We start from the raw sequence: 13,679 nt of genomic DNA, 5'->3' as shown, positions 1-13,679 counted from the left end.
TCTCTGGCCAGGTGGCACAAGGAGGATGTTCTGGCCCTTCGGTGTTGCCTGGTGCTGACACTCTGACCTCATGGACAAGTTGGTCAGTTAGCAGGGACACTGTGGAGGAATAGGGAAGTGGAATTGGAGATATGCCAACAATTACCTGCATTCTCTCTGCAAAACAGGCCCAGTGAGTAACCTGACTGAGCACTTCTTGGAGTTTTGGACCTAGATGGTCTGAGGTGTGGCAGAAAGTCAAGGTCAGGATGACTTTCTGAGCTGGTAAATTGAGGACTTATGCTAATATTGACTAAATGTGGAGTGTCCACGCTGGTGACCCTGTGAAACTCAGGGCTGAGGGTTTCTCTTCTGGCTGGCTGTCCAGCATGCCTGGGGCTACCAGCATCAAACACAGCACTTGGAATAGCTCCCCTGTGCCCATTTTCCTGTATTTTGGCATCCATCAGAAAATTCTCCACTAGGGAACATAGTAGGGTTTTTTAAAATCATGAAAAGGTATATTGTGGTTCCAACAGTCATGACTTAAGACCTCAGCTCTCCCCCTGAGGGCTCTGTGGTGAGCTACCCCCACGGCTGCCTTGCCATCTACAAAGCTGTGCCACATAAAGTGGGTTCTCATGAGCAAAGAGGTGGCCTTGAAGTTCTGGCGGCCAAGTTAAATGCAGCAGCTGCCAAAGCCCTTGGCATGCACAGTTGGACCCAGTACAGGTGAGCCTGCCCTCCAACAAGCTCTCCTGGAAAACAAACGGGCAAAGTCTGGGATGTGGCAGGCGACCCAGCACAGACACAAACTGTACTAGTCCATCAGGAATGAGAGCAGATGTTAATTTGACAACAGACTTCTTGCTGCCCTGAGGAGCTCCTCTAACAGGGCACTGCCTCAGCACACCAGATCACAGCAGAGGAATAACAACCTACAGATTCAGGCCTGTACACATCACCGTGCACAGACAAGAACACTACGGTGTTTTTTCCCCCTTGTCCTCTCTGCTCTGTTGTTCCCCTCTTATCTGCTCACAACATGGAGCATCAGGCACTTCTCCTTTCCTGGAAGAGGGTCACAGCCTGAACAACAGATCCAAAATCACTTTCCCCACACCTTCTAGCAATAGCCCTCACAACTTATTACTTAAACCTGCCCATTTTTACAGTCCTTGCTAATGAGCTCTTAATAAGGCTAAAGATCAGTTCCTATCCTCACCCCAAGACTCTATCTCCCAACTTCTCCTGCCCATTTCCCTACCTTGTGTCCACCTTATCTGCTCAAGGATTACTGACAGCTGTACCTGTGTAGCACTCACCAGCACAGAGTTTAGGTGCTTCTTCTGCAAAAATATGGGTGAATAATTATTTTCAAGCTACTGTCTCCTTATCACATTTACAACAGGCAAATAAACTTATGAGTGAAGCAGAAACAGGCTTTATAGTGTTTACAAGCTTCTCCAGGCATCCACGGCTCTGGCTCCTGTATGTCATCTACTCCTTCTCGGGAGAGGACTGCAGGGAGGCTTTTCACCACCCCAGGTGGCAGGAACAGAGCAGTCACACTAAATTAGGGCTATGTAAGAAAATACTGCCACAATAGTACCTTTAACACCCCCCACCACCCCCGCAGGACCTCCTGAGAGCATATTCAATTTTTTTTTGGTGACTTGCAGGTCAGGACTGAGGAAACACCAGAGGTTTGATCTCACTGGCCCCACTCCCGCACAGAACTCACAGCATCCTTCCCTCCCTCTAACACTGATCAAGAGACAGGGGTCCCAGTGCAGTATTTTATTAGAAGAAAGGAAATACGCCTCCAGAAAACTTCCAAAAAGCTTAAGGATTTAAGGTGCTAGAGGAACCATAATTCATAGGCAACAAATGCTGGCAGATTGCATGCCAGAAGTGCCATCTAACAAGAGAGTGATGGAGCGACTGCTCCCGTTCCTCATCGCCAGCATGCAGGGGGTGTTGTGTACTCTAATTGAAAATGTAAGTGTAGAGGAGTCTGGTCTGTACAACCTTCTCAAGAACAGGCCTATTAAATTTAATAGATCTCAAGTGCTCCCAAAATCTATAAATGATGAATCCTCAAGGAGCGGGGGGAGAAAGGGTGCTTTAAAGCATTCTTCACCGGAGCTGTAAACCACAACACACAAATTCTGAGTGGGTTATTTAATCTCACTGAGCTGTTTGGTAGAAGAAAGAGACATCACTGAAGACTTTGTGCCCACAAACTTGCCTATTTTTTTCTAATGGTATCAGATGATGTAAGAAAAACTTATATGTCACTTCTGTCTCCCAGCCTTGTGTGCTTTATCAGGAACAGCACAAACCAGTGCTGAGCTTCCCTTATCTGCATCCCCGCATCCTTGTGTCATAGTCTGAGAGCTAAATCCCCCAGGAGATGGTCCTTTGGACGCCCTGTGGATACTGCAAACCTGAGAGTCTCCCAGGAGCTCGGCAGCCCTTGTTAAAAGCTCAGGCTCCCACAAAGTGCTAACTTTTTCCAAGGTTAGGAACTATGCCGTAACAGTGGTCAGGGCTGAGCAGGTAGAAAATGCTGAGCTGCCCATAGTGTGGCATCTAGACCAGCACATGATATATGCAGCCACAATGCAACCAGGGGTTTTACTTTCCTCTGGTGGTTGCATCATAAATGAGGTTGTTACAGGCTGTGAGCTTTGCCCAAGCTTTAGCTTCCTTCAAGGACAACTCGGTAGTGCTTCGAATCACTGGGTGGAAGAGTTAATGTAGGCTGCTCTGTAGAGTTGGCTTAAAAGAATCCTTTTGCCCGCTTCATATGGGAAAATGAGCATTTGTTCTACTTTAAATTTCCCTTTTTTTTTTTCTAAATCCTCATTTAATCTACAGAAAAATGTTCTCAACTCTGCAGTGTGAGAGGAAAAAATGTTCACAGAAAATTGACAGAGAATAGGCTGTGCTGCATGTGTTACCACTTGGACTGTGATCCTGTAATCCGCCTTCTCCAAATCTCTGCCAGCACAAGGGACCTGAATACCTTCTGATCAGCTTCAGGGCAGCCTACACCTCAGGCTAAGGTGCTTCTCACTTTGGCTGACACAGGTAGAGGGAGTTTAAGCAGCTGGAACCAGGAGTGGGTGCGCAAACATGAAGAGCAGGAGCACCATGATTTGGGGGAAGACAGCTGTTCCCAGAATTTTATACTGGGACACTTTTCACTGGCATGTGCAATCTTGGCTTTTATTGATGGGGAATCAAGAGCTCAGTGTATCCTTGGGAGTCTCTCTGGTGGAAGGTTCCCTGCCCATGGCAGGAGGTGTTGGAAGTAGATGACCTTTAAGGTCCCTTCCAACCCAAACCATTCTAAGATTCGATGATTCCCCTGCATTACTATAACATTGCAGGTTACTGCTTGAAGTAGGAGATTGCTGCAAGGCTGAATTCAAACGGTGGGAAAAGGGAGAATGGGAAGAAAATGCCTTTTTCAGAGACCTTCAAAAGAAGTAGGTGCTAAAATATGAAGTGCTGTAAGGGAGCTGACAGCGTCACCTTGGCAGAACAGGCTGGGCAGGGAGAGCTCTGCCTTTGGGAAGTCAGGTACCAGCTGCAGTGACTCTCCTCATTGTTCACAGTACCAGGAATCGTGCAGGGCTGTTGCCTACAGCCCTGGTGCCACAGTGCTGGATGGAAAACAAATGGAAAGATCATTTATTCTGAAAAGACCTCCCAGTCTAAATGCCCGGAGACACAACAGGGAAGAAATTCTTTGGCTGAGCTGTAATCCTGTGTATAGGATCTGGCCACACAAAAACACTCCGTGTGGCAATGCTGTTTATGAAAATGATGGATGTCACATCCTCTTGTTTGCAACACGCCAGAAACAAAGCTCAGGTGGTTTTCCGTGCTGGGAAATCTGTGCCTGCTGCCCAAGCAAGGACTGTACCTGAGCAGATGTGCTGCTGCCATCTCTCACTGTCACTGTGATGAGAGGGAACAGAGTTGTGGCTGAAGTGCATTTGCAAGAGGACATGGCAACTTTGTCCCCAAAGACCTCTGTCACGGATTTGTGGCTTTTTCAGGGTGGGACATCATTGTTTCTCACAGAAAGGCGTTTCACATCTCTGAGTTCACATATGTACCATATATTTGCTTGGTGAGCAATGACTTCAGCTTCACAAGCCCACAAATGTTGAACGCAGGGAGCTGGTAGGGCAGAGCAGAGTATGTGAAATCCTGCCATTGTGGGAAAGCAGTCTCTACTTCACCAAGCCCAGAAAGGCTTCTCAGGCAGCCAGGCACTTTCAGAACCTGGGGACCCCTCTGCTAGCCCCTGCTCTTGAGATCACAGTACTTAGAGCTTCCACAGAAGGAGAAAAAACCTCTTGGGCTTTCACCCTTTTACTTCCAGTTCCTTTAAAATTCTGTGAAAGGGGATTTCCAAAAAAGTGTTCATTCTCCTGTGTTATCACATATTCTGTCCAGCATGCAGCACTACCTCTTTTTGGCCTGTGTTGGAACCAGTGGTTCTTTTACTTGTGTTTCTTCCAAATTTGCATTCTAACAGCCCTTCACTGAAGAGAGTGGAATCTGTTAGTCAGGCAAGGTTACGTATATCCAGCAATCTCCTCTTTCATAAGCATCCTCACCCTGGTGCAGCTGTTTGGACCGTCACCAGTAATATGTCCCTGTCTATTTGGATCACAAGGGAATGTGATCTTTCATGTTGTAGGAGATTTACATATGGCATTTTCACTGCAGCAGCATAGCAAAACCCCACCCAAAGACTCAAAGCTTCCAGGAAGTTCAGAAAAACAAACAAACAAACAAACAAACTTTTTTTTTCCCCCTCCCTTTGATGATTTTTCCTGCTGTTGTGGACAGACGCAAAACCATCAGAGGCAGCACCACGCAGCCTTGGATTGCTTCCCAGCACCCTAGTCCTGCCCTGCAACCCATCCACACCCCAGTCACATACTGGGAGGAGGCGGGAGATGTCACATCCCCTTCTCCAGGCCACACTGGTGAGGTGGAACGTGTCCTCCTGTCTAGAGGATCAGGGAACCACGACTGCCCTTACCCTGCACTCTGGATGCCACCACTGTGGAGGAAACCTCTGTTTTGAAGGACACCACTCTGAATAGGAAAGCAGGAGGGAAATTATGGCACTTGGAGGAGAAAAGCATCCTTCACCCTGGCAAGCTAGCACAGATCTGAGCTCATTTCCTAAATATGCAAGACATAGAAAACTCTCAGGCCCAATCTATGACAACAGCTTCATCTCCAGACCTCTCCAGAGTGGAAAAGCCTCAGTGCTGATGACTAGAACTGTCTGCAGAGGTGCTAAGAAAGGGAGCTGGTCACTCAATGTCTGGAAGAGAGCATCCCCGAGAGAAAGAAAGGTGGAGAGTCCAGATATACAACTATTAGTGTGATTTGGCCATTCCCCTGTAGCCTGGAGGCCAACAAGTCTGTGTAAGCCATGGAGCTGGTGTCCACAGGTGTCTATTCTCAAGTGACAGGATGGTAAAAATTATTCACATACATTCATCAACAATCTGTGTAATCTCAAACAAGCCTGAACCTTGGAGGCCTAATGGCTTCATGCAATTTCCCTCCACTCACAGAACCACTAGGAATAGCTCAGTAGTCAGGCTGAACCAATCCAGAGGTCTGCCTGGGCTGTATGTCAGGACAGCTGTAGAGCAAGTGTCAAAAAGTGCCATAAATGCACCCATAAAGTAAAACCAGCTATCTAAACTCATGCACGCACACACACACCCCCAGAAAAGACTTTTTTTTCCTTAACATTGTGTCTGTAGATCATCAGCATTTGGCTTATAACATGATTTCTGTTATCAGAATCTCACTTGCAAAGTAATTTGTCTGACCATCAGGTTTATGCGGAAAATAAAATGCGACTTGGGGAAATGAGAGGGAGGAGGCAAAGTGTTTTTCAAGTGATCTCGGTAGTTGATTTTTTTCCCAACCTCAGTAATAGGTATTGCTAGGGAGAAACTTTAAAGAGCACATGAAAACATTAATGAAGGTTGGAATAATGTCTAGTATCCAACCCAATAATTCTCCTCCCAGTAATTTCTTTAAGCCTCGTACTCGGAGTTCAGTGGGTCATAAATTTTGCCTGCTCTGAAGTTAACTGGATCCACAAGATGCAAATGTATTACTCATACCCTGGTTAATTTGTATGCCCATTGCTTTCCAACCTCTCCACAAATTGATTTTTAGATTCGTTATTTAAGTCAGGAAGATATTTCCTGGCTCGTCCCTCAGAAGGTCACAGAACAACGTGATGCTGCCGACTGCCACGGGGAAGCAGAAAGTCAGGCAGAGGGCTGGGGAACAAGTTTCCCCATCTCAGGCTCAGTCAGAAGTCAATCAAGATGCAAGCTGCACTTGGCAGATGCCTGTTCAGAGCTGTGCTCCAGGCAGGGAGGTAGAACAACAGGGCCATGGAAAAGGCAAGCAGGGCAGTAAAAGAGCTGAGCAGCACTGGGTTGAGAAGGTACAAGCTTACACCTCCAGGTGATCCCTTTCTTCTCACTTTCTTCTCTCTGCACTGTCTGGATTCATCTGCCACCTTGAACTCCACAGGCTGGTGGCCTCTGTCCTCTTAGTAGGGCTCTACTGACTTTTTAACCCATTTGGAAGATGCTGTCCAGGGCTCTCAATGTCATTGCTGGCATCCTGATGTCTCCACAAGTTGTCCAAAGTCAATGACCTCTGCACATTTGGAAGCTGGATCGGGGTGCTGCTTGGCAATGAGGTGACATGTCTGCATGTCAATGCTTATCTCAACCTGGGACTGGAACCCAGGCCTGGGACCATGGTGTGATCATGTGGCCAGATCCAAGGCTGCCAACTTCCAGTGCCTTTCCATTAAATGCTGTCTGCGCTTGGAAATGTGCAAATCCACTACCTTGGAGGCAAGGCTGGAATATGGCTCCATTCCAGGTCTAACATCTCTGGGTTTTAATGGTGTCTTGGGAAGATCAACCTTCACCTGTAAGCAACAGTTCTTAACAAAAGGGCCCAAAGGCCCAGAGCATCTTCAGACTTAATAAACTGTGTCATTAGCAGAGTTGCACCTCTGATTTGCATCACACACAAAGCTGCCTGATAGAGCTCTGGAAAGTTCTCCTGCCTGTCCCTGCATGTCACACTGCATGCTCCTATTACACAAGTTCTTCACCTAATTCAAGGAACAAGTTTCCCTTTCCCACAGCTGCTCATTACATTGTTCCCTCACCCTTTTCAGGGCGTTATATCCATGTCTTGGCCTCTGCTTTTGCTTTCTTTTTCAGCTGATTACATTTTGACAGTGATTTTGCAGCCTTTATGTACTGGCTCCCACTCTGTATTCTAGGAAACATTTGCTGCCTGTCTGGCTTGCCAGCACTAGGATTGCTCACCATCCCTTGGGAACAATGAGAAATGATGTGTCAGAATTCACCCGCTTCCCAGCACTCCCTGTTTACTACGAGGACCCCATGGGCAAGAGAACAAATAGATTACTACAATTTATATCTCTCTGGATAATGTCTTGCAGTTCCTTATCTTCCCAATTGGGATATTGTTCACTCTGCTGGGCCCCTTTCAGCTTAGGAATTGTGTCACAGTGGCATCCACAGTGGTGAAAAATTGCTGGTCTGACAACAACAGCATTATGGGAAAACCAAGATTTCCCCCCCTTTTTCTCTTCTCAGATGTGCTTATTATAGCATGGTGGAAACAAGGGCTTGGCAGGAAAAAGTTTCTGAGTCTCATTAAAACTGTTTATGATTTCCAAAGGTTCCCCCTTCCTTGGTAAGACAAAACCCAGAGCTTCCATCTTGTAAGATGGAAATGAAATTATCCTCTTGGCCAAGCCCCAACATAGTGCCAAGGTGCTTCTGCCCCACTCTGGGATGCTGAGGCTCAAGTCCCCATTTTGATACATCCAGGCCAAATGATGAGTGGACCAGGGGGGCTTTTGGCTACCCCCAAGTGGTTCTGCCTCTTAAACTGTCAGAGGTGCTCCATTCTGTACTCAAACGTCCTTTTGAAATCATGACTTGATCCTGGGATTTCCACATCCCTTGGCACTGATGTTTTAGAAAAATTATGACCTGGTCGGGGATACGCAGACCTGAAGATGCTCCTACCTGTCCCTAAAATAATTTCCAAGACTGGCTAAATTTACTGTTGGACTCAATGATCTTAAAGGTCTTTTACACGCTAAATGATTCTATGAGTAGATGTTTCTAAATATCATCAAAAGCATTTTTTAACCACCAACATTTTCTGCTGAAAATACATTTGTCTGAAAAATTCCCAACCAACTCTAGTGTTAGTTTAGCACAGAAGCAGGGCATGTATTAGGTTATTAGCAAAGAAACCTCCTCTTCTTCCTCTTTTGCCTGATATCACTAGTTTCCCAAATCTTCCTAAAACTAAATCAGTGATCACTGTCAGGGTCCCTTCCACCTTTCAAGATGCCTTCAAGTTCACCAAGCAACCATCTCATCATGTTCTGCCCTAGGCCTCTGTGGGGGTGGTCTCAGGAGCCAGGTGATGTCACAAGCCAGGGGATGTGACAAGCCAGGTGGTCTCAGGTGGCCTCAACTCTTTTCATTTCAGATCCCAGTTGGGTCTTTGACTTTTGCTGCCTCCATGGCAACTGGAGTCGGGAATCCCTTTGCTGAGGACTTTTTAACTAACTCATCACACTCCGCCCTGACAAAACAGGCGGTTCAAAGGAAATGGTGATGAGGGAGGTGGCTTTATGTGCTTACAGAAACCTCTTCTGCCTGTTTAGCCTGTGAATCTCATGAAGAAATTTCGCTGGGACAGCTCAGATTCCCACTGATGCTCAGCCTGTCCTCAGTGAACAGTGCTTACCATGTAACACCAACACACTCTGCACCTCCAAACCTGCGCAACACATCTCAGCCATCCCCACACTCACCTGAAAAGGCACGAGCATCCTTGTCTCAAGCCTCCTGATGCAATCAGCTGGCTTCAAACTCTCATTTAACATTTCCCTCTAACCTCCCCTGCTCATGTGGGAAGGCTGCCAGACCAGAGGGAGAGCCTCGTGTCTCAGGGAAGGGCAGCACTGCCGTGAGGAAGAGCCATGAAAGGCTTCCAATCCACTTGCAATCTTATTCACTCTCCCCGATCTATTCCCAGGAACACCATTCCCAGGAACGAGGTCCTGTTAATACTGGCTGAATGGAGTGGGAGGTTTGTGGTCTAGAAGGTTTTCCCGTAGGAACAGGAGTTGGACCACCTACCCTTCCACACTGACCACCCGGATGGAAATAACCTTTGACCAGTGTTGGCACAGGCTGGGCTTGACACTGGACATAGTGCTGCTGAATAGATGGGTTGAAGCCATGTGGGGGCAAGGATGGGGGAGGATGCAAGGAGACTGTGGGGAATTGTTTAAGAGAGCTCTGAGAAATATTGGTTGAGTGCTTCCATTTAATTATTCACTCTGCTTAATTTGCTCTTGGACAAGATGAATCGTTCATTGACTGTGCAGTCTGGAAGCAAGTCCTTCCTGACTAAACAGACTCAGCATTAAATGGTAAAATAAGTGGAGGCCAAGCAAAGAAAATCCTTTTTCTCAGATTGATCACGTCAGGGCAGGATTCTTGTAGGGAAGCCAGTGATGATAGAAATATAAACACAAATTCTGCCACTTGCCAGAATAACATTCTCCAGTTTTCCATTTATTCCAATTATGGGGGGGTTTTTCAAGCAATTTCATTTTTTCAGAAAATACTGCACTGAAAGGGCTGTCAATGTCACTGCAGTTGATATCAACTGGAGGTCTGGGTGGATGAGTAGAGCTGGTCTAAAAACACAGCTGTTGCTCAGAGTGTCAGGAGACATGGTGGGATTCACCTTCGCCTGCTTCAAACACCTGGAAGGGAGATTTTCAGACCCCAAGTCCACCTGTCTTCATAGTCTTCATAATCTCTGTTTACAGAGAAGTAGACACCGCTACGGGGCAACCCATCTGACACATCCATCTCAGGTGTCTGACAGAGAACCCGAGAAATCACCTTTCCCAGGGAGTGTGGCTCATCTCAGTGACCTCAGCTGCAAACATCTGCTCCAGTCAGCCCCATTTTGGGGCTCCCCTCCCAGATCAAGCACTGGCCACCCACTGGCAGGACATGGGCAAGTTGATTCCACTTTCTGCTCTGTCCTATGCAGGTATGAAATGTTTCAGGGCATTTGCTAAACAGCTGCAGGTATTTATGGTTATCCAGCCCAGCAGGATCCCTGTCTGCGTTTGGTTTCAAAGCAGTAATTATATAAATAACAAATGGGTGGATTTACACAGGAGTAAAGCAGCAACATCTTCACCTCTTGATTTTAAACCATTGACTGTCAACAAAGACTTTTAGGCAAACTAGAATTATTCATTTACTAAATTCAACCCTTGAACTAAATGACTGGCAACTCCAGCGTGAAATACTTCAAACCTCATTTTCAGGTTTTTAAAATAAATAGGACCAAGCTTCACACAATAAAGATGTGAAAATTCTTCCAACACAAATGTCTGAGCCCAGCTCATGCTACATTAATTTTATTTTCCTTCTTTCATCCCGATTAAACTGTCCACTAGTAATTCTTTGCCTCTGGCCAAATGCAAACACAACTCTGCCACTAATAGGAATTGAGTATGTCTGCATAAAAATACAATTAAAGTAACAGTACACTTCACATTTCATGCCACTCAAATTCTCAAGTAGGTCTGTTATTACAGGATTTCTCATGCATTGTTAGAATTTTTTTGCATTAGACTCTAAGCAACCAATTTTCTTCCCAGCAATCAGCATTAAATATAATGCTATGCCATATCCTAGCTTGAAATAATAATAATAATAATAATAAAATCCTGTCCCAGATGTTTAAGATGCTTTTTCCTCTTCTGAGAAGGGTTTGGAGATGTGAAAGCTTTTGCCATCCGGCATTACAAGGAACTCATGGATTTTTACATTTTTTGGCAAAACCTAGAATGACCCAGACAGTTACACACTAATAAATCTCTCCTGAGGTGAGTGAAGGCTGACATTCAAGTCAATACTCTGAGCAAGGCAGAGAGGAGGTTTGACCCCAGCATCTGTAGCTGGAGAGGAGACTGCTTCCATCACTGACCCAGTTATCACACCACAAGAAGAAAAAGGGGTGAGCCTTTTCCTCCAGCTGTAATTCCCACTCCACTCCCAAAGCCAGTTGGACTTGGGAGCCAAAGCTTTGGCTTTGAAAATGGTAATTTCCTAATGCAAAAGGGCTGTTTAGAAAACTCCTACCCAGCACTACTAGAGACATCTGAATCAGGGCAGGCAACACCAGCTCAAGGGTCCAGCACCAAACCAAGGGTCAAGCCTGTCCTTCAAAGAAAACTTTATCATCCACCAGGTAGGAGAGTTCAGCCTTCAGAGCTCTTCTTCCTGAACCAGTCAGAATAATTCAGCAATTCCCAGTACCTTTCCATCATGAAACCATTTTTACCCTGCTAAAGTGCTTGCCAGTTGGACTGGGGACCCCTATGCACTCACACTTTGCAGCAGTGACAAGTCAATGCACTGTAGATAGTTCTCATGTGCTTCAGCCTAGAAAAAGATGCATTTATTGAGGTTTGGGAATGTCTCTCTTCTAAGAGCCTTTCAGATATGGCACTGAACAGCTGTGAAGAACAGAGAAAGAGCTGGAAAACTAAGGAGGTGCTGGTTGAATGAGTTAAATCATATGAAACCTTTGGCTCACGTGCATGAGGTCAAAGCCCAGAACCTCTGCAATGTGAATGTCAACCTGGTATGGGAAACATTTAAACACTTGAGGAAAATTGCAGGTTTATCTGCATTGGTTGCATTAAAAAAAAAAAAAAAAGCCCTAACACAGCAACTCATCTCACAGCTCACTCTAAACAACTTCTGAACCTCATTCTACCGCCAGTTAATTCAATCACTTCTTTTATATCTGTTGGAATCAAACTTGACCAAAAAAGCTCAGCAACCCTTTTTATCGCCTGCCAGCACTCCAGCAGTCATCAGAGAAAGTTCCAATAGGTCATAATTTAGTCAATATTTTACTTTGCAAAACACATGAAAACCCTTTGACATCAAAAGCAGTAGATTTACAGATGCTGGGCATTTACAGATATGGTTGTTCTGCCAAACTACGAGCGTGCTCACTAGTTCAGATTAAACTTCTGTTATTGCCTCAGAATGGAAATTGGCATTTGTCCATTGGCTCCCCAAATTCTGCTCAACAGCTCCTACAGATTGCAACCATCTTTCCTCTCTGGCTCACTTATACCTGGGCTGCAGTGGTCAGATACCTGCTAGCCCTCAGCATCACCCACAGCCATGTCTTTTGCTTAGCTGCTTCACAAATACATTTGTCTGTAAATTCATAGGGTAATCTGGGAGGATATCTAACTGTTTCATAGGGAATAAAAATTGAAAGCTTTTTCATTGGGATTGGTTTTAGCTTTCGGCAACGCTCATGAGAAGCACTTGGAAAGCCACAGTAGAACTCAGTTTTTCTGCAGGTACATGGTTTGCACAGGTACTGTATTTGCAAAGCAGAAAAACCTTGTAGCACAGAAATCCACTGACATGTGAGTGAGGAAGCCTTGACACCAGCGTGGTGGGCACCTCGAGCTGGGCAGGGTGAATCCCACCCGCCTGCATGCCCAGTGTGCCCCATGAACATCAAACTCTCCCAAGGAGGTGGGAGACCCTCTGAGTCAATCCAAACACTGTGTTGCCTTAACTGGAAGCCAATACACATTTATCTGCCCTCATGTCCCCAGGGACCATGGATCTGGTACTCGCAGTGCTGACACAGTGGTGGGGAAGTCTCAGAGGGTGAGAGCAATGGAAATACGTTTCTTACCACACCAGGAGCTTTTGCTCAGTGCATTTTTCAGAATGACAATAATTAGGGTGGGGAGGGATATGGATGGCCTACCTAGCACACCCCTTTACTGTATTTCCATCCCCTTCTTTCTCGATATTTTGCCGATGAACCAAGCATTTCCTTTAACAAGTAGGTTTTGCTGAAGATGAATCCACCAGGAAATTGCTTTGCCACAGTGTGGGACTAGTGTGGGTGGATTTGTATTTGCAGGACTCCTGGCTTCTGTTTCAAAATCTGCATTAACTCCTGAGTTGACCCTTGGCCCATCATGAGTTGAAGTCTTCTTATCTTACTGAAATGGCAAGGAAGAGAGCGCCAGTCTCATTAGACCCTTTCTGAAGTCATTTACTTTGGGTTCCTGCCTGTAATATTTCTCTTCAGTCTTTATTTTTATTACATTAGATTTGCCTTGGGAGGGAAAATTTCCTTTTATTCCTCGCTCAGCCCAGTGTCACTGGGCTTCCTCCCTGCAAGGAGGACAGGAGACACTGCAGGTCTCTGCCCTGCTCTTCAGCAGTGTCACCGACACGCTGTGTTTGGGAAACCATCTCAGCAGATGCAGCACAGACAATGGCAGCCCAGCACCACTCCTTGCCCATGAAGGTTATTAGTGATGATTCTTTGAGCCCATCTTCATTTTTGCATGGCAGTAGTGCAGGTGAGACCCCACCAACCCTCCAGCAGCACCCCAAAGTACCCTTTTGGTTGCCTGCTCCTGGCACTGAAGAAGAAAGGCAGGAGGTTTCCCCTCTAAACACTCAAAAGGT

This window comes from Pipra filicauda, unplaced genomic scaffold (assembly GCF_003945595.2).
Source record: "Pipra filicauda isolate LSUMZ 115617 unplaced genomic scaffold, ASM394559v2 scaffold1_size10287979_pilon, whole genome shotgun sequence".
Lineage (NCBI taxonomy): Eukaryota > Metazoa > Chordata > Aves > Passeriformes > Pipridae > Pipra > Pipra filicauda.
Note: the sequence above shows the minus strand (reverse complement) of the source record.